Source organism: Notechis scutatus, chromosome 5, assembly GCF_049901735.1.
Source record: "Notechis scutatus isolate UNSWTSFEM ecotype Mainland chromosome 5, rNotScu1.2, whole genome shotgun sequence".
In the NCBI taxonomy this organism is placed as follows: domain Eukaryota; kingdom Metazoa; phylum Chordata; class Lepidosauria; order Squamata; family Elapidae; genus Notechis; species Notechis scutatus.
Genome location: NC_142013.1, coordinates 50168552 through 50191337, shown reverse-complemented (window position 1 = coordinate 50191337; position 22786 = coordinate 50168552). Strand labels below are relative to the sequence as shown.

Genomic DNA, 22786 nt, shown 5'->3' with positions numbered 1-22786 from the left:
CATGCAGAAGAGGCCTTCATCCTGCAGTGGATAGACAATGGCTAAAAATGATATATATGTGTGTGTGTGTGTGTGTGTGTGTGTGTGTGTGAAAATGATGCTCACAAGGACATTTTCTCTCTGGAAAAAGTTCTAGATATTTACATTTTTCCTTTGCCTTTAAATAATAGTAATTAGCCTCATTGTACTTCCAAGTTCAAATAAATCTATACTCAAAGATGAATTTAACATTCAAAATTATTGTTTATGATAAGATCAGCACTAAAAATTGAACATATATTTTGTGTGCAAAAGAACATTGTTTTTCCTTTTCTTAAATGTTACACAGACTTTCACAAATCTTAACTGTATTTATTTTGACAGCTATACAGTCACAGATGTTCATCATCTGAAAAGAAAAAGACAATTCAATAAAACAATTGTAAGCTTAGTAAGTGTTTTTAAAGAAATAAAGTAATTAGAATAAAATGAATAACCAGGAATAACCAGGAATAACACTCTATGGAATACATTTATTAGTAACTCCTAGTGATCTAGGTTTTTTTGGAAGCAACACTGTGACAAAAACCTACACAACACAAATCTGGAAGGTGATGAGATGATTTAATACCTTACTGTGTGAAAAGTGGGGAAGGAACAAATTAAATGGAAAAAGTCCTTTCAAAGGATGCATTTGGGTTTGAAAGTTATAAGAAACTTCTTCAGTTGTTTTTAAAGCTCCCTTCGGCCAAATGTATCTATAGGAATGTGGACACTGCCATTTTAGTAAGTCTATGAGAATTGTAACTGACTTTATCAACCCTGACAAATGTCAAGGAGACTTTTCCATATACCGGTATCTTCTAAACTTTTGAGAAATCTATAAATAATCCAACACTGTCTAATAATTTCTTGACATGGGCAATGGGGACAATTAATTATATATAGCTTTTTAAGTGCCAGGACTGAAAAAATGAACAATATAAACAAAACATATATGATATGTTGCTTACCAGGTACTTTGTTTAAAATAGTTTCAATGACATCTTTATCCACCTTGAGAAAGTGTTGCATAGATTACATGGTAGGAAAATGTTTCAAGATTGATTGCATTTCATTACTTGCCTATTTGTTGTTTGAGTCCCAGAGTTATGTTATATAATATGGCCATACAAATCCTATAATTGCATAGAAGAAGCAAATTATATGGAAGAAGGATAAAACATAGGACTAAAGACCTCTGCAAACCAAGATGAATTTCTTGTTCAATCCCAGGAAATACCTTGCAAAGTACAAAATCAATGGTCTGTTTTTGGAAATAACTTGACAGAATAGCTTGGGCAGTGGACAATGGTTCCATCAGGATAAAGATTTCACAGGCTGACCATAAACTATGCAATCTGTAGAGGATGAATATCGGAAACATGTTTCTGGCACCATTAGCCATGCCTCTTAAAAGTGGTATCTGCTTCTTAAACTGTCTCTTTAATTAAATTTGCATTATCAATTGTTTAGCTTATAACCTTTAACCCTTGGCCTGTCTTTGATCTTGCTACACCAGAAAGCATATTTCTGCAAACTATACTAGCAGCCAAGATGCAAGACAAGGAAGTAGATTATCAACACAAAATAAGCTGCAGCTGATTACACCATAAATGGAAATGTTCTCTCCTTCTTTGCCTTTTGAACCAGAGAACCAAATGACTTTCCGTATATTCCTGGTAATCTTTACAGTAAATGTGAACATGCTGTTTTCCCTTTCTATCAAAAACAGGATGCAATAAAGTTTAAAAATCGATTAAAGATCTCAGTGACAAGATAATTGATTTAAAAAAATCAAAAATGGGAAAAGAAACAAAAACTTTAAGGTCTTTTTCACAGCAGTATTTTTTCCTGAATTGAGATTAGCCAAAAAGATACATTTAAATAGATCATATTAATCATGATCTACCACAAAGATTGTTAAATTGCTTTCTGATGGGTTGTTGATTCCAGAAAAATCCATTTGTATTGTTGCAGTAGGGTTACTAGATGGGGTTCCAAAAATTACTATAACTTTAATTGTTGTGGTTCTAGATGCTGAACAAGTCAATTGTTATCATCTTTATAGCTTTCCCTTATAGCTGTACTAGTAGAATTATGGATGGAAACTAATCACTGGATGGAAATAGCAACGGATGGAAACTAATCAAGGAGAGATGCAACTTAGAACTAAGGGCAAATTTCCAGACAGTTAGAACAATTAGTCTGTGGTACAATTTGCCTCCAGAAGTTGTGGGTGCTTCAACACTGGAGGTTTTTAAAAACTTTAAGAAGACATTGGACATCTTTGTCTGAAATGGTAAGACCTCCAAAATCCCTTCCAACTTTGTTACTCTGTTACTGTTCTGTTAGAATTATGTATTCTATAAATAACCACCATGATATATAGTACACATTTATTTCATTATTAAAATGCAAACAATGCTTCAGACATTTATAACTGAGTCTTAAAACATGGTTCTCAAATATGTAACAAAACTAGTTGATATCCAAAAGATGGATAATTGTCATGGAATTATGCCTTCCAAGCCAGGAATTTGGGACAATAGTCCATCAGGAAGTCTTCAAATGCATCTGTACTGTCTTCACACATTTGAAAGTAAATCTATAGATAGACCTATCTATAGATAGCTTCTTTCTACTTAAATTCAATTTATGAAGTTATTTAAGGCTACCATCTGACATTAGTGTGAAAATGGTAATAGTGCCACATTTCACAGAAAGTTAATTATATTTTAAATTGTAGCTAATCAAGGTAACTGAAGTAAGACTAAAGACACTTTAAAACAAATTATCTCCTTCTCAACTTGCTCACCACTTTTGACTTTTACACCTCCATTAAACTCTTTCTTCCATGATAACATAAAGTTAGAATTAGTTTTTCCTTTCCCAATTAGTCATTGATCTTCATAGAACAAAGAAGCCTATTGTTAATTATACTTGAATGAGGAAATAGGTATATCACTCAGGAAGCTTACGTCATTTCATTAGCTATGCTCCAGTGTCTAGGGATATGATGAAGAGAGTTGATATGTAAAAACTCCTTGTACCTTATAGTTCTTGAACCTATGATGTTAATCTGAATGGAACAATGAATATGGAAGAACAGGGACTGGAAGAGAATGTGCTTTTTGATTTTATGGCTCAGCTTTCTTGAATAAAACAATAGCTATTATATACTTTATTCATTAAACATGAAACTCAGTCAACTCAACATTTAAAAATGCATCACAAATATTATTAATTGGCACTGATGGTTGATAGGGGTTGCTGCCAGCATCCTAGGTATCGACCAAGTATTTTCTTAAAATATATGATGTTCCGAGTAGTGCAGTTTTTTGCAGTTCTGCTGGGATTATTGCAGGAAGCTGCAATTTCTTGATGTATTGTGTAAAATTCTTGGACATGGTGCCAAATGCCCCGATGACCATAGGTATCACTGTCACAGGTTTCATCCATAATTGGGTAGTTTCGATGACCAGGTTGCAATATTTCATGATTTTTTCTAGTTCTTTTTCTTCGACTCTGGCATCTCCTGGTATAGCAATATCAATAAATCGTACACTTTGGTTTTTGATGACTGTGATATTGGGCATGTTGTTGATGCTGCTCCATCTGTATACGAAAGTCCTACAAGATCTTCATCTTCTCATTTTTGACAATTTTTTCCATGTAGTGTTACCATAACTTTTCAGATACAGGTAAGTCATATTTTTTACATAATGCCCAGTGGATTAATTTAGCAACTTGGTCATGTCTAGCTTTGTAATCAGTTTGTATGATTTTGCAGCACTCACATATTAAATGTGAAACAGTTTCAACTTTGTCATTGCAAAGTCGACAGTTTGGATTGTCGGTGGATTTTTGTATCTTCGCTTTCATGGCATTAGTTTGTAGTGCTTGTTCTTGAGCAGCAAGTAGTAAACCTTCCATTTCTTTCTTGATGGTTCTCATATTAAGCCATGCCCATGTCAAGTTGTCATCACATTTTCCTTCAATGTTCTTCAAATGCTGTCTATGCAAAGCTTTGGTTTTCCATCTATTTAATCTGTCATCTAGCTGTTTTTCCGTTTTTCTGCCTTTGTTTCTGTTGTTTTAATAATGTTCTCCATTTTCACAGCCTGCAGCAATTTTTCTGTACTTGGTTCACAAAGTTTGCTTTTTCTTCTTCTCCAGTTTGATGGACTTGCAATAGCTCTCTACCCCCGATTCTTCTTGACAGGTATAGCCTGTCGACATCACTGTGGATGTAAAGCGTGATACACATTCAAAAGTTTACATATTTTCCGGTCCAAATTTTCCAGTTTAGCCAAAGTCCAGTTGATGATTCCAGCTGGGTAACACATCACTGGAACTGCCCATGTATTGATGGCTTTAATTATGTTTCCAGCATTCAATTTTGATTTTAATATTTGGCAGACCCTCCTAATGTATCCCTTTTGCGTTGACTCTTTGACTTTTCCATTCAAGATGTTATCTGCTTCCAATATGCCTAGGTATTTGTAACCATCATCTTTTGCTAATGCTTTCACAATGCTTCCATTTCCCAGTTCTATTCCTTCTATTTTTTCCTTGCTGCATGGATAATATGGCACATTTTTCAAGTCCAAAGTTTATTCTGATGTCATTGCTAAACAGTTGGACTGTGTTGAGTATTGATTCAAGTTCTGTGGGACTGTTTGCATACATTTTTAAGTCTTCCATGTATAGTAGATGGTTTATCTTGTCATGTTGGCTTGAGATTTGGCATCCCAATTTTGTGTTTCGTAGGATTATTGTCAATGGAATTAATGCGATGTTGAACAGTAGTGGTGAAAATGAGTCCCCTTGGAAGATTCCTCTTCTGATGTTGACTTCACCAATGTTCTCCCCATTTGCTGTTAGAATTGTTTTCCATTTTTGCATGTTTGCTTTCAAAAATGTACAAATATTTTTGCTGATTCCAAAGTTTTCCAGACTGGCATTAATCCAGCTGTGGGGTAGTGAGTCAAATGCCTTCTTGCAATTGATCCATGCCATATTCAAATTTGTTTTTCTTTGTCTTGCATTTTTTAGTGCCATCTTGTCAATGAGCAGCTGATCTTTTGTTCCTCTTGATTTTTTATAATTTCCTTTTGGTTCTACTGGATAGAAACTGTTTTCTCTCAGATCATTTAATATTGAATTTGCCAGTATTCTTGTAAAAAGTTTGAATGTTGTTTGCAGACAAGTAATTGGGCAGTAGTTGCTTGGTTCTGTGCTCTTTTCTGGATCGTTCATTATCAAGTATGTTCAGCCAACTGTTAACCATTCTTTGCTTGCTGCATTTTGAAGCATTTCATTAAATTGAATGGCCATGCAATGATGGAGACTGGTCAGGTGTTTTAGCAGTATCCATGCAGTTCGTCCAGATCTAGTTGGAGTGCACTCTAGTTCTTGACCTTCTTTCTTTGTTTTGCAATGATGTCAGTTGTTATTACAATATTTTCCATTTTGTTTCATGTTGTTTGTTGTTGAATATCTTTGATCCAGGAGGCAGTTTTGTTGTATTCCACTAGGTTTTCCCATAGTTCTTTCTAAAATTCAAAGTTTTTTGTTTACATGGGTGAACATTAGTTTGGACTTGATTTTCATAGTAGAAGAGGTATTGGTTTCTTCTGAACTGGACATTTTCATTATATTGTTTTATTCATCCTTAGAATCTTTCAATTTTCTGTACTGTTGCTATTACACGTTGTTTTAGTTCTTCTAAAACAGGGGTCCCCAACCACCGGTCTGTGGGAACAACTCCTACCGGTCAGGGAGCTGCCGCCATCTTTTGATGAAAAAGTGCTTCCGGTGAGCTTTTCCAGGTAGAAAGCTTACGGAAGCACGTTTTCATCAAAAAGATGGCGGCGCATGCCCGGTGAGCTTTGCCGGGCAGAAAGCCATTTCTACCCGGAAAAGCTCATCGAGCGCAGAGCGCCGCTTATCTTTTTGATGAAAACGTGCTTCCGTGAGGTCACCGGAAGCACTTTTTCATCAAAAAGATATGCGCCAGCTGATGAGAACTGGCCGCGGCGCCCAGCTGATGCCGGCCGGGTCACAAGGCCAAAAGGTTGGGGATCACTGTTCTATAAGAACTAAGTGATTTCCATTATTGTTTTTTTCCTCCAGGTTGTATTATTTTGTATGTACTATTTTTCAGCTTTTTGTTCTTTAGATTTCCTTCTTTCAAGTTCTTTAACTTGCTGACACCCCCTCATAGTTTTTTTTTATTTTATATTCAAGTCAAATTTTCCATTTTGGTGTTCCAGTGGGTTTCTTTTTTGGCATTTTATAACCCAGTTCTGCAGTTATAATGACGGCTGTGCTATACATTAGTTGGTTGATTTCATATAGTGTGCTGGATGGGATGGAAGTTAAAATGTTGTTCATGGCAGTTAACAGATCTTTCACTCGTTTGCTTTGCACTTCACAAATGGTAGGTAGTGTTTTTCTTTCTATGTTTTCTTTGATGTGGTTTTCAATCTTTTCTTTCAGTATTTTTGCTAAACAACTTACATATACACTTTCACAGTTGCATCATTCTTTTTTGAAATCCCATGGCTGTTGGTTCTGCCTGATGGTAATATTTGATGATTTCTCAATTTTCTTTGGTTGTCCCAGTTTTGCGCTTTTGTCCCAGTCATTTTACAATTGCACGCCATGGTTCCCCAGTAGTAGCAACTGAGTCCTGTAGCCCATTGTTTGGCAGATGTCCAGGAACCATACATCTGACATGGTCCTTGTTGACCTGGTCAATGACCGATCCAGTGTAGAATTTTGTTGATTTCTTCTCATCATTAGTGATGGTAGGTGCCTGGGTTGGTGGCAGAAAGGCAGGATCAGGAATGGGGGGTAGGGGGAGGAAAGCAGCATTACTTCCTGTTTGGTGGCAGGATATTATTACTATTATTACTATTATTATTTGTATATTGTTTCCTATTATAACAAATCTCAAAGGTATACCTCAATCAAAATATTAAAATAATATTAAGATATTATTTTTATTAAAAATAATAAAAAGAGGGAACAAAAATGTTTCATGTTGTTAAAAGTCAGAATATTAACAGTAAATTAAAATAATTGAAACAAAATAATGTTCATTTTAAAAAGAGGGAACAAAAAATGTTCCATCTTGTTGGAAGTCAGGCAGCATCTTATTGATAAGTCAATGAATCTAGGAAAGACAGGGGTGTACAAATAGGTCTTCAACAAGTACTTAAAATGGATTTCAGTGGTGAGAGCATTTCATATTGCAGGCAACATTTTCAGGAAGTGCTTTCTTGCATGTTCAGAATGGCAATCTGTAGCTTTATGATAGGAGGAAAAATTAACACCATGTCTGGCAGCTAATTGTGGGTCTACTGCATTTCTTAAAATATTTTTTTAAAAATTAGGCAGAAAATCTAATACCAGTAGTCCTTGACTTAGAACAATTCCTTTAGTGACCATTCGAAGTTACAACGGCATTGAAAAAAGTGAGATATTACTATTTTTCACACCTACAACCATTGCAGCATCCCCATGGTCATGTGATCAAATTCAGGTGCTTGGTAACTGACTCATATTTATGACTATTGCAGTGTCACATGATCATCTTTTATGACCCTCTGACAAAGTCATTGGTGAAGCCAGGTTAACAATTGTACTATTAGCACTTGCATTTACTTATATACCATTTCACAGTGTTTTACAATCGTCCCTAAGCAGTTTACAGTCAGCATATTGCCCCCAATAATTTGGGTCCTCATTTTACTGACCTTGGAAGGATGGAAGGCTGGGTCAACCTTAAGCCTGGGAGAATTGAACCCCTGACAGTCAGCAGTTAGCTTGCACAATACTGCAATTTAATCACTGTGCCACCATGGGTCTTATCAACTTAACAACTGCAGTGTTTCATTCAACAATTATGGTAAGAGATGTTATAAAATGAGGCAATACTCACTTAAACTGTCTTGCTTAGCAACAGAAATTTGGGGCTCAGTTGTGACCACAATTTCAGGAGTGGCTATTTGCCACTGAAGAAGAAAGGTCTTCCAGGGAAAAGCACTTGAAAGCTTTTGTTGATTTCATCAGAATGAAAGCAATGCCATAACACAAACTCTTGATTTCATCAGAACGAAAGCAATGTCATAACACAAACTCTTTCTTTTAAGACAACTTAATTACATACGTATGAAAGAGATGAGGCTTGTGTAGCAAGGTTGCAGTGAAGCTGTATATGTATACAAATACATATACCAACTAGGCTCTAAAGTCAAGTTTTCTGTATTGATCTGTAACAGTGTCTTCTACTTAAAGATGGAAGCTTTCATACGGCATCCATTGTTCAAAAATAAGCTCAATACAATTATACAATTGTATTGAGTTGTGGCAGAATCATACATTTATTTGGGTGCCAACCCTTACTAGGTTGACATTTTATACATTCATGAGATATAGCTTATCATGATGATTATGAGCCATCAAATCAACGTTGATATTTAGTAATCACGTAGATTTTTCCAGAACAATCTGCCCCAAAAAAGTTGTAATTCATTGTAATTGATGAAAGAGTACTGATAATTTGAACTTTGGTATTGGAGAAGACTCTTGAGAATACTATGGATAACACTGAACAATTTTATTTTAAAAATGATTTTCAAATAAGTTTTGGTATTAAATTTGTTTTTCTCTTTTAGTTGCTGGTAGTATTAATTGGATATTCTAGTACTATTTCTTTTCTTTTTTACATTGTAAATTACTGGAATATTGCATGAAGTCTGGAACACTGACCAATATATACATTTAGTACTGTAAGTAACCTTCAGTGAAGTTTAATGAAGCAGAAAACCAAGGCCAAAACAGGCTGACTAGATTAGCCTGGCAGTTAATATTTTACCACAATATAAACTTGTCTTGTTCAGGCTTGTTTAGATTCATTAAGTAACAGAAAATAATAATAGTTACTTGAACAAAAGTTCACAGAATGAATACTGGTTTCCTCAGTTCTTTTAAGCATATATATTATATGATTCCCTCACCTCTTGCCTCTTTCTCCCAGTTTAAATCAACTGGACATAAAGATAGTTTTAGCAGGAATATATTGGTTGTTGCTCCTATACACAAGGCACTGCATTAGGAACTGTGTATGATTAGTTCTGGTTCTATAAGTGCTTACACTTTCATTTTAAAGCTTACCATAGTAGTATGTTAATGGTATTTAGTTTAATGGTATTTACTAATGAGGTTTTTGAATAATTCAGTTAAACTTTCTTTGCCTCAGTATTTAACCAATAGAAATGGAAGCACCAGCAAAGGACTTGGTGGAAACTACTGGACTTGCCTGGAAGGCAGGTTCCTTCTCCAATGTGTAATCAGTGAGACGGCAACTGTGTAATGAGTGCAGCAACACTACTTTGCCAATGTTCAAAAGCCTCTGTTCTCTCCAGGGCTGCCAATGTTCAAAGGCATTTTCCTTTCTTCAGGCTATTTTTCTTTTCAGACGCTTATCCTTTCTTCATTAGATACTGTTTCTGGAATAGCCATTTTGAAAGAGTTTCCATCAAGTGATTTGAGTAGCATGAATCACATTGTTAACTGCAATCCTGATTGGTATGTTTGCTTGTCAGTCCTCAAGTAAAGCAAAAAACAAGGATGTTCTCCAACTCTTTCTTCTAACAAGGCTAAAGTAGGGTCACTATGACCCAATTTTGCCACCAGACATTACATTTTATTTGGAGGATTTTTTTTCTTTATATATTTAATATATTTAAAGTCCAGGTTTAAGTTTAAAGTCTAAAATATATAAGTCTAGGTTGTTCCTTCTCCATCACAAATATGCGAGGGAGGAATAGTTTCTGCATCTTACTCGAATTATTTTCCAACTTTAGCACCCGCTTCATATGATGATATTCTGAAGGAGAAAGAAAGTGCCTTTGTTTTGCTCCACGCTGCCAATGATTTATTCTTTCTCACTAGCCTAGACCTTGTTATGATAAGACCATCTCCTCCAAAGACCAGACTCCTGAGATAGAAAAGGGCATATGAAAACTGCATCATATACAATAAGGGAAACATCCAATTATTTGCATTGGACCATTGGAATTTTGGTTGTATTGTTGTGGATTAAGTTTATGCAGTTGTGGATTTTGATACAGAAGATACAAACTGAAAGTGAGTGTGCACACACATATGCATCTCTTCAGTTTGGTTTTCTCACAAAAAAATCTCTTAGAAAATGCACAAGTCCCCCTTCCCAATGCCAAATTCTCACCCCACAAAACATGCTTTAGATCATTCATATCATAAGATTGCCACCATTAGGAAGAAAAATGAAGTTTTTATTACCTTGACTAAAGTCAGGATAAAATTAAACAAAAAGACAAATAATATATTAATTTTGTTTTCTTTATGACAGACTTTTATAGAAAAGAAAGCTAAAGATAAGATATTTAATTAAAAAGATACTTTCCCCTATTAAAACAATTTGAAAATATAAATCCTAAGGAAAGAAAAAAAGCATACACAAACTTAAATTTATTAATTTACTCATGCATGACTATTGCATTAAAATTTATTTGATTTGTATGCAATATAACTGGCAAAAAGTGGGCTTTTAGCATATCCCATTTTCCAAAACACATCTATTTTAACTTTATTTCATCAATTTGCTGATTGAGCCAACATAATTACTTATTGATTTTAATTAATATTTGATTTGAGATTTGATTGTCAAATCAAGTTTATAGTTTGTTTAATCGTTTATTTTAATGAATTAATTGTAGCCTGGAAAATGTATGATATTTCATTTGAGATAGAATATTTACTGAATAGAAGATCATCAATACATAGTAATACAAGATTTAATATCTACTTGGGGCAATTATTCTTAGTGTCTTATTTACTAAATTAATAGGTTATATCTGAATAGTATGCTTCCAGGTTGAATAAAGGACACTTTAATTTGTGACTAAATATCTTTGAATCTATTCTAGGCATGCGGCAACTTCACTCCAGCTTGCAGAGTTTAGTTAGCTTTTTTTTTTTTAAAAAAAAAAAATCCAACAAAATATTTTTCCAAACTTGTTTTTTTTAACTTTTTTTAAATTGTCACTTTTATTTTAAATCAATGACTGAGCTTCTCTAAGTCTTTCTGACAGAACAGTTTGAGAAAGCCATTTAGACCATTACGCGAAACTCTTTTTAATGCAGTAATCCAAAGTAAAGTATCTCAGATGGCTGTCTAGCCTCTACGTGAACAATTTTAATGAAGGGGAGACCACCATCACTCTGAGTAATTAGATCCATGATACAAATATATGTGATATGCTTTGAGCACTAATTTAACATTTATATGTGTATCCCCCCCCTTGTTTTTGTTCCATACAAGGCACCTGTAATATTAAAAAAGAAAGTAACATAAACTGAATAATAAATTCAAAGATTTAGTTTATGACTAAAGCTTCATATATTTCATTTTCATGGGGGCCTACCCTATTAACCTGTCAGCTGTGATCATGTGAACATTTCATTTTACTGGTGCTGAAGTGTTTATTTCCATTATTCATTATTTGTTTGAATAACATTACCAAACAAGCATACAGAATTTAAAAAAACAATAAGAAAGCCAAGTGTATATGAAATATTATAGGAAAAATTAAAGCATCACTAAATTTCAGTGTCCTAATAACAATTACAATAATTTGCATTCCTATTCATCATTGGAAATGGCTAGAAATAGGAAGCCTGAAAATTCAGTTCTCAGTTAAATTCAGTTACTCCTTTCTCATTTTGTATGGAACAAAAACAAGAGCGGGGGGACACCTATAAATGCTAAATTAGTTTGCTACTTTTAAAATAAATTAATAAAGCAATTACAATGGAATACATCCCACTATAATGTGCATTTTTGATGAATTAAATTTAATCTTCAAGTATCAATACAAAGACTGTAGGCAGCCACTGCTCCATGGATCTGGAGTATATGACTCTTAAATGTAGACCCGTATATCTTCTGCGGGAATTCAGCGTGGTTTTGATTACTGCAGTCTATGTCCCACCTGATGCCAATACTACCATAGCTTTGGGATTCTTATATAACATTGTTAGTAATCAGCAGAATAAGTATCCTGATGCTGTGCATATCATAGCGGGGGACTTTAATCAAGCTGATTTAAAGAAGTGCTCCCTAAATTCTGTCAGCATCTTAAGTGTGCTACTGGAGGAGCAAACATATTGGACAAAGTATATGCCAATATCAAACATGGCTATAAGGTTATACAATTACCACATTTGGGACAATCAGACATATGTCACTGCTTTTAGCACCAGCGTACATCCCTCTTAGGAGACAGGCTCTGCCTGGAATAAAGACAGTGAAATCTTGGCCAGAAAATGCTTCCCAACAACTTCAGGATTGTTTTGAGAACACAGATTGGGACACCTTTTACCACCCTGACCTAGAAGAACACACTGCAACTGTTCTGTGCTATATCAAACACTGCACAGATACTATCACTGTGGATAAACATATTAGGATCTATTCCAATCAGAAACCCTGGATGACCAAGGAAGTCCAGCGCCTCTTGCGTGACAGGACCAAGGCCTTTAGGTCCGGTGATGGGGCAAGATACAGGGTTGCCAGAGCTAATCTGAAGAAAGTTATTCAGAAGGCCAAGACTGATTATAAGAGGAAGATTGAGGATGATTTTTATAGCAATAACATGAGGCAGGTGTGGCGAGGGATTCAACAAATTACAAACCATCAACCGACCAATGTCATCCCTGCTGAGGGGGGATGCTTCATTGGCAGAGGAACTGAATCATTTCTTTGCTTGCTTTGAAGGGGAGACATCAGAGACAGATAAAATACAACTACCAGCTAATTGTAGCCCCCACCTCATTGTGGAGGAACAGGAGGTGAGGAGCATTATGAGGGCTGTGGAACCCAGAAGGCTGCTGGTCCTGACGGTATCTCTGGCCAAGTGCTTAAAGACTGTGCTGATCAGTTGGCTGGAGTCTTTACCAGAATCTTCTTTATCCTCACATAGCCCTCCCACTGCTCTAGATGAGTCAGAGCAGTGTGAAGAGTGATGGCTATAGCGTCCTCTGTAGATCTTTATCCCATTCCACTATTTCATCCTGTTTGAAGGCTTCCTCCATTGTTCCGTTGCCATCAATAACCTCAACAATTACAGACCAGTGGCACTCACTCCTATCATCATGAAGTGCTTTGAGAAATTGGTCTGCTTGCACATCATTGCTGGTCTTCCGCATACATTTGACAAACACCAGTTTGCATACAGAAAAAATAGATCTACAGAGGACGCTATAGCCATCACTCTTCACACTGCTCTGACTCATCTAGAGCAGTGGGAGGGCTATGTGAGGATGCTTTTTGTGGCTTTTAGTTCTGTGTTTAACACAATTCTTTCACATAGACTAGTGTCTAAACTTCTGGACTTTGGGCTTTCTAATTCAATCTGCCTTTGGATTATGGATTTCCTGTCTGGCCGCTCACAGAGGGTCAGACTAGGTAATCATAACTTGGTCCTCAACACCAATAAGACCAAGGAGCTTATAGTGGATTATGGAAGGAACAGATCAGACATCCAGCCCTTGCTTATCAATGGAGACCGAGTGGAGCAAGTGGGCAGTTTTAAGTTTCTGGGTGTTACCCTAAAAGAGGACCTGGCCCAGGGTGTCCACATTGCAGCCCTGGTCAAAAGGGCCCAGCAGAGATTATACTACCTGAGACTTCTCAGAAAACAATAACTGAATGAGAAACTGCTGGTGACCTTCTACCGCTGCACTATAGAGAGCATTTTAATGACTGCACCTCTGTATGGTTTGCCAATTGCACAGTGGCAGATAGAAAAGCACTCCAGAGGGTTAATGTCATTGCCCAGAAGATCATTGGTTGCCCTCTCCCCTCTTTGGAAGAGCTTTATAGCTCCTGCTGCGTTAAGAAAGTTCAAAACATTCTCAAAGATCCATCTCATCCCTTTCTTGAACTATTACCATCTGGCAGATGGTACAGAATAATAAAAACATGGACAAATAGGCTGAAAAACAGCTTCTATCCCAGGGCAGTAGCTCTTTTGAATTCTGCTGCACAGTGCAGTGTTGGTGTAGTGTTGGGGATTTTCGGTTCAATGTGTGAAGGGTGAAGGATGTGTGTTTATTTTAATGGTCATGAAGTGCACTGAAGATGGTGTTTGATTTTGTTGTATGAGGTGCAATGACAATAAAGTAAACTAAACTATTTCTGACTGATAATTCTTGGACTGCATTCCTTTTCCTCACATACTCACCCACATATATGCACCTAGACTATCACTTTAATTTCCATTCAGAGTGACATGGTATTTTACTTTATTTCTTCAGTACTCTTATTTTTATTCATAGATAGTTTATACAAACAAACAATTAATCATCTCTTGGAATCAGAGCAGATGTCATGGATCCACCCATAGACCCTTCCACAGTTCAGAGGAGGAGAGTGAGTCTGCAGAAGAAAGTGTGGAGCCAAGAATTGGTCAGGATCAGGTCTCAGAGAAAGCTAGCCTGACAAAGCAACCTCAGCTGGAGGAGTGATGGGTGGAGCGTGAAGGAGGCAAGCCACAGCTGCAGCAAGTTGACCAGGAGGCTCCAGGTGAGGACCAGGAACAGCCTTACCTGTTAGCAATGAGGAGAGATGGAGTCCACACCTCCACCTGATCCAAAGACACATAGAAAAGAGAGGAGAAAGGCACACCAGTTAGCTAGACTATTCATGCAAAGGCTCTCATGAAGTAAACATTAATTAGTTAATCCTGTCCTGAGAACTTGAATGTTGCTGGAGCAACATGCCCAGTTCTGTGCCTGAATTCTATATTCTGATCTGTTTGATTCTTGGATTGCTTTCCTGGACTTTGTGTGTCCCCATTGGACTCTTGCTGTATTGAGCTTGGAATATGGACCTGTGCAACAGGGGTGCTTCTGAGGACCTATTTGGGGGATTTGAATCTGTAGAACTCTTGCCATACATGCGTGTATGTGTGGGGAGTGACACAACTTTCAGTCAAGCTCAAGGGAACATTAAGTGGCAATGTTCTGCAAGCAGATTTCAAAATGACAGTTTATGCCTTTGGAACAATAAAGATTGTTCATCTTCTCATTTACAATGTTTCTTGAACACAAGGTTGTGTGCTCAATAGCTACTACTACTGATTTGTAATACATTTTATAGCGCTATACCAGGGCCCATAGCTTCAATGCTTTTAAAGTATATGACCAGTAGTATCTGAGCTAGTAATGGGAATATTATAAATAGTTCATCTATCAAATTCAAACAAAAATAAAAAGTTTTCTCTTGATGTATACGTCAAATACACTGGGTTTTTTTTAATAACTTCACTTAATTACTTAATTAATTACTGATGCATGGACAAAAGCATTAATGATTTATAGCATTAGATAACTTGGCATGAGAGAAGGAATTTATGGAGCCATTTAAACTTTCCTTATGAATTGTTTGGAGGAGTGTTGCTATAGAACAACGGTTCCTGGTGAGATTAGGATGGACCCAACCCTGTTGTTAACCTTTTATAAGGCTTTAAAAACTTGGCTGTTTCCCCGAGCATTTGGACTATGTGGTTAGGCAAGGAATTATTTTCCAACAAAAATATCTAAATGAATCCTTTAGAGTCACCATGAGGTAGAATAAAAGTATATGAATTAAAAATCCTTCATTCATTTATGTGTCAATTAAGCATCTTTTAAACACAGTTCATTCCTTTAATTATAGACTCATTTAAACTAATATAACTTGAGTTAGGAGTGATAGATCTAAGTGTCACTATTTATTTATTTATTGTATGGCACCTTCACATCACATTTTGATACAGACACAAGAGATAAAAATACAAAATATGACATATAAAATATAAGCATATGTCCAGATTTACAGATATAATTTTTGCTGCATTTGTCACAGCCAGGAAATCAGTAAAGTCCCTATCATAAGCTCTATTTAAAAGTCACTAATTTGAGTAAACCGATAACTAAGGTTTGGATCTAAGCCATTAAGTTTAATAGGCAGACAATTTTATGAGGCTTTACTCAGTAAGTTACTTCTAATGATTTTGGGATTATGTATTACAGTGGCTAAATTACTGTCACTTTTTTCTATATAAAGAGAGCTTTTGTGCAGAGTAATTAGTTTATGAAACTTAATCTTCCATGTTTGATCAAAGAAATTACTCTACCAAAATAGCAGCAATAATAACAACGAGAAGAAGAACAACAACAAGGCCTATTGTTTGGTTCTTTCTGAAGTTGCTTAGAGTAGGGACTTAATTAAAAGTGTAGAATAAAGAATTTCTGAGGTTACAGAATACATTCAAAAGAAACATAAACTACTTTATTATATATATTATTTTTGACTTCAGGTTTTTTAGACATGATCTGATTGAGAAGTGTTTGGGAAATGCTTGACTTGAAACAGCCTCTTTCTGAAGTAGACCAAATTTGAAACTTTCAGATATTGAAAGAAACACAGAGATAGAGTTTAATATAAGCTCTCTATGTAAAACGTCAGAATGGTGGAATGATGGAAACTTTGTTTAACCAACACTGAGAGGATAAACTGAATGGAATTACCAGGGAGGTAAAAGTTCAGGAATGTTCCAGTATTCAAAGTTCTTGTTTTCTGTCCTGAACCAGAATGCTTAAATGTTAATGAAGCCAATTTCAGAATTTAGGCCTAAATCAAGCATAGGGTATTTTATTGAGAAATGTCATTGATATAAAAAAAACAGAAAAAAAAATTCCTTAAACTATTAATTTCATAACAATCTGGTTCCTATTCTTTTGAATTATAGACCTTATTATAGTCTTTTTTTTAAACATATCCAGGAATTATAGTAGTTCTTAACCAAAACAACATAGGTGAAATAAACCAAATCTAACATACTGAAAGAAAATACATACATACAGAAATACAGCATCATATTTTTATAAAAATTCACAGCTTTCTCAGGGCTTCCTTTCTCCTACAGGTCATTTTAATAAGAACTGTTGCAAGAATCCATGGGGGAGGAGTTGGAAATATCAAACTATAAAAATTACTTTTATATAACAAACCAGAATATAATAATTAGGAAGTTGATAAGTTTGTTTTTCTTAACAGCTAAGATACTGAGCTCAAAATTCCTGGTATCTGTCTATCATTAAATAAGCTTTCATAACAGGCAGCTGTTCTTGCAGATATTCCCCCCCCACTAAACAAATAGTTTTTTCATAACCTTTCGTGGATTTCTACTGATAATTGGAAGCATGATAATTTTGGTGTCTGAATCCAGATTTAGTTTTAGGCTCTGAATCAAATCAAATCAAGGAGCCTTCAGATTGGTTGAAGATGAAGTTTATGGTTTGGGAAAATAATTTTTTCCATATTACAATACTGATTACCAGTGACACTACTATTTTTTCTGTTCTACTCTTTAATATGGTAGAAACACATAATCTGTAGTTATGTACAATACACAAAATGTAATGAAGCATTTATAGTAAAAGTGTTTTTAGGGAATATCAGATGCAATCAGTACGAATAAATCATACTTGATTATAACGTCAAAATAAAAGTAAAGAATAGAAGCATATCCATTGAATGTGCATATTAACTCAGAATGCAAATACTCGGATTAGAAACATGTGTACACTATAACTATCCAAAACACATCAAGAAAAGAAAAAGTTAGAAAATTAAAGACAGAGAATAGAATTCTATAACTATGAACAGTAGTAAGAATCTTTTATGTCAAATTATAATGAAGCCAGGTCAGAGAAAACACTGATAATCTATTTAATATATTCCTTTTTATTTCTTGTTTATTCTTTGTTTCTTGTTGTTTTTGTCCCTTATGTCTCAAAGGTACTTTTTCCTCAAAAAGGCAACTGAACTATTTTTTTCCTTGTTGAAGAAATGTTTTTTCTTCCTCAAAGAAGACATTTCACTCCTCATCTAAGAAGCTTCATCAGTTCTGATGCAAAGCACTTCTGAAAAACCTCACAATAATATCACCTAGTTATATTTCCAACCTCAAACATAATACATGCCACATTTAGTATGACTTGGAAGATCAGTTCTTAAATTATTTATTGGGCATTTAATTCAAATAGGAACTTATTTGCTGATATTTTATTTATTTATTTATTAAATGTTTATATTGCCCATCTCCACTACAAGGTAACTTTGAGAAGCTAAGCCATTTTGACAAGCCAAATAGACTATTGTATGAAGCAAATATAATGTGAGATTTTGGCATTATAATAAACATTTGTTTATAATGGTGCTTTAGCATCAGCATATTTTCAACTTACAATATTTCTATATCATTCCACCCCTGCTTCTGCATTTTGTCAGCCATAAAAAAATCAGCAACAAATAAAAATTAAAAAGCAAATCCATCATACTTCCAAATTAGTTCTCCGTATTGAAAAAATCACTCTCTTTTTCTTAAAGTGAAGATGACTGTTAGCGTGCCACAAAGAAAACCATCTGCCAGTTTCCAACATCAACTAAAGAGAAAATCAAAGGGGCCTGGTAGCATGGCATTCCTAAAAATAAACAAAATAACCATTTGCATAATAGTCCTCAAGACCGTCGCTGGAACATGCTGTCTATATTGAAAACAAGACTTACAGCCAGGTTCTGTTTCCAAAAAAAGAAGAAGAAGAAAAGAACATGTGACTAACTGTAGGAGATGGTGCTTTGGGATGTTACAAAACATTATTTGGAAATTCATGTAATGATGGTTGACAGATGCAAAATAGTACTGGCATATATTGAAGGAATCAATATGTGTCTAGTTTTTGCAGACGTGGTTTGTGAAATCTGAGTGAAAAACGAAAAGGAATACCAGCCAGAAAAGAACTTGCAGCAAAGTGATAAAGTTATTTATTTTTCTTAAGAATGGGATGTGTGTGTGTGTGTGTGTGTGTGTGTGTGTGTGTGTGTGCGTGCGTGCATGTGTGCCAGTAATGGGATTCAATTTTTTTTACTACCGGTTCTGTGGGTGTGGCTTGGTGGATGTGGCAGGGGAAGGATACTGTAAAATCTCCAGTCAGAGGTGGTATTTGCCGGTTCTCCGAACTACTCAAAATTTTCGCTACTGGTTTTCCAGAACTGGTCAGAACCTGCTGAATACCACCTCTGATATGTATGTCTATAGATATTTTCTATTTGATTTTAATTTGATATTTGATATATTTTAATTTGATTTTATGATTCCCTTTTTAAACAGGCCATAAAAGAAGTATCTAAAGATTAAATTAACCATAGATAGTTATAGCAACTTGTTCTTGTTCTAGATTTTTATAGTGTTTCACAAAACTTGTTTAGCTGTGTAGCAAACAATGTACCTCACTGTTCATTGCTTATATTTACTCTCCACTATTTCTGTAGTAGAAACTGCATAAATAACTTCCATCTGATAAATTCAGTAGCTCCACTCAGGACAGATCTTGAAGTGGGGAAAGAATTGAACCATATCTGAACCCCACAAATTAAATATTATGAGAAACAATATGATTAAATTCAATCCACATGGAAACAAATCTGAATTTCATTCTACTGAGCTGGAACCATAATATGTTTTCAAGCCTATGAATGGTTATAACTTTCTTCTTTTCCCAGAGTTCCCAAACTAGAGGTTCCATGAGTCAATTACCTTGAAGTATTGAATTTCAATATTTCCAAATTAACTGGCAATAGGATCTACTTGCACTGTGCTTATCTAAAATCCAAGCTGCTCAACAACTATCCTTGCATCTACCCCTTTCTCTTATTGGAAGCAAATCTAGAACAGTTAACTGAAGAGTTGCATTTCTGTGTTTTTAGGCATGAACGATGGCTTTCAACCAGCCCAAATATACAGTATATCCTATTTTTCCAGTCCAACAAATTAGGAAAAGTGTATGAAATTTCTGTCTGATTATAGTACATAGATGATGGAAGTTTTATATTTTGTGAGATTGAACACGTTCTGCACTAGAAAATGATGGAATTACCTGTTGCCAGTTAATACAGAATTTTTCTGTTCAGAAGGATAAGGGCCTCCCATTAAGTATCAAAAAAGCTTGAAGAAACTTTATCAATACTTTTCCTGTGGCCTACTTAGCTAAAACCTTGTTCATAAAGAAGACTGTGCTTATTGTGTTGCATAGTGAACCTTGACAACTGATTCATATTCCATGCAGGTGGTAATAGTGTCATAAAACTATTAAACAGGGCAATATACAGTCTCTGATGTAATTTTAAATCTATAGCTGTTTTCCTTTAGTTCAAGGGACAAAAGGGTACTGGCTATACTGATGAACATCTAAAGTTCATCTACTTTATTGAATTCTTCAAACTAATGTAATTGTTTAATTATGAAATGCTAATTGGACGCTAACAGATCTCTAAGAATCAGAAGTAATTGCCAATGTCTGCTTGTTATCATAAGGCATAATTTGAGTGTTTCACATTGACTTAACATACTTGGTAGATGCATACTATTTTCATAAACTCAGTAAGCTTGCCAATTATACTTTGAAATATTGATTCCAATAAAATCATCTTCTTCAGCCATGATAAGAAAGGATAAGATCAAAGTGCCATGCTGTATTGTAAAGTTATTTTTATTTCTTTTTATTTATTTATTTTGTCAAGCATGTATTTGATATTATATATAAGTATTAACATGATTATTACTACATTAAATAGATACAAATAAAAGGGATCATTAAGACACGGATGGTAGGCACGTTGGTGCACTTACGCATGCCCCTTATCTCTTAGGAATGAGGTGAGGTCAACAGTAGACAGTCTGAGCATTTGGGGTTAGTGGAAGAAACCACAGAGTCAGGTAGAATATTCCAGGCATTGACCACTCTGTTGCTGAAGTTGTATTTCCTGCAATCGAGTTTTGTGCGGTTAACCCTGAGTTTGTATCTATTGTGTACTCGTGTATTGTTGAGGTTGAAGATGAAGTAGTCATTGACGAATATTATGCAGTAAATGAGCGAATGTTATGCAGCAAATAGCAATGACCTTTGCCTACAGATGTGATCCCTTATTTCACCAGAAGCAAGCAGTGAGTCAGCAAGATAGTATACATCAAATATTGCAAACAGCTTGTATAAAATGATAGGGCTTTGTCATCACAAACTGATTTTGAGAGCAAAGAAAGACATTTTATTAGAAGGTATAAAGTTTTAATTTTGATTTAATTGCAATGACATGTGAGGAGAACTGTCATGAAACCTTTTAAATGTGCAACTGTGTTCCTTGTACCACAGTTAACCCTGCCAGCAATTAAACTGGTATCATGGTCAGATGGTTTCTTTGACTGCTCCTCCTTTGCTGACTCTATCATCACAAATATTTCTGTAACCATTACAATTTATTTTGGCTATTCTGCAACTACAATAACATATTCAGATGAAATATTCATATTGTCTTTTTCAAATACCTTTATTTTGGCAACCTTATATTTTCAGATTTAACATTGGGCATTATTAAACACAATGACCATTGATGTAAAACATTCTGATGTCTCTTTCTTATCCTTCATACAGTTTCTGTTTAGGAACATTTCTCTTCCCTCAATAGTTCCTTTCTTTAAAAAAACAAATAAAGGATTTACCCACTGATGGAAATTTGGAACTATATTTTGCCACACCTGGATGAACAGCCAGTAGCTATTTCCAGCTAAACAAGCCATGTGCCATCTGGGAAGTATCTCAACTCTCCCATGAAATACAATTACCCTGTTAGTATTTGGAGCTTATCTTGTTTAATTTTGATTGCCTCAGAATATATAAATGAAAATATATGAATATATATTGAAAAATGAAAATATATATGTTTGTATATATATATGAATGATTTGGAAAGCTACTTTATTAAAATGTTATTTTTGCAACATTATTTTCTCAATAGAAATATATAATTTTTATTGTAATTATTTTGACTAAAAGTTTTGAAATTATGCAAAGAATGAAACTGATAATTTTTAATTTGAAAAGAAGTATAGCATATAATTATATTGTGTATAAGATGACTACTCTAATTGCAATATAAAGAATACTCTTATTTGTAATATTAAGTCCCATTACCAAGGTTCATGTACTGTGATTCCCTGAAAATAAGACCTGGTCTTATAATTTTTTGCCACCAAAAAAGGCTCCAGGTCTTATTTCGGGGAATGCCTTCTACTGACTCACCTCACAGCAGTGGCACTGACATCCCCACCCACCAGGAGCCCACTACTGGCCCACTTCTTCTGCGGCTACTTGTTGCCGTTTGTGTGTGCTTCCCCCAGCCTTTGTTTCACTGTCAGAACCTTCAAAAAAGGCCTCAGCAGCTGAAAAACAGGCTTCGGACTGACACGCATGGTGCCACCTAGCCTCATTTCGCCTTCAGAGGCCTTCAGGAAAGGCCTCTGCAGCTGATAACAGAGCTCCAGATCGGGAGCTCTGTTTTCGGCTGCAGATGCCTTTCCTGAAAGCCTCTGACAGCGAAACAGAGGCCAGGGGCAACACATGCAAGTGATGGCAAGCGGCTGCAGAAGAAGTGGGCTGACAAGGCAAGGCAGGTGTCGGAGTGTGCAAGGCCTAGCTGCAACTGTCGGAAGATAAGTAGGGCAGCTCTAGCCTCCCACCCCCACTCTAGCTTAATATTTACCTGTGTGCCTTGCCCCACCCATGCAACCTGGAGTGGGAGGGGTTGTAACTAGGGCTTATTTTGGGGGGT

General features: G+C 35.4%; 1 pseudogene; it reads right to left on the bottom strand.

Moving 5' to 3' along the window:
• Positions 1-313: 313 nt before the first annotated feature.
• On the bottom strand, positions 314-5280 carry LOC148130474 (uncharacterized; annotated as a pseudogene).
• Between the last annotated feature and the right edge of the window lie 17506 nt (positions 5281-22786).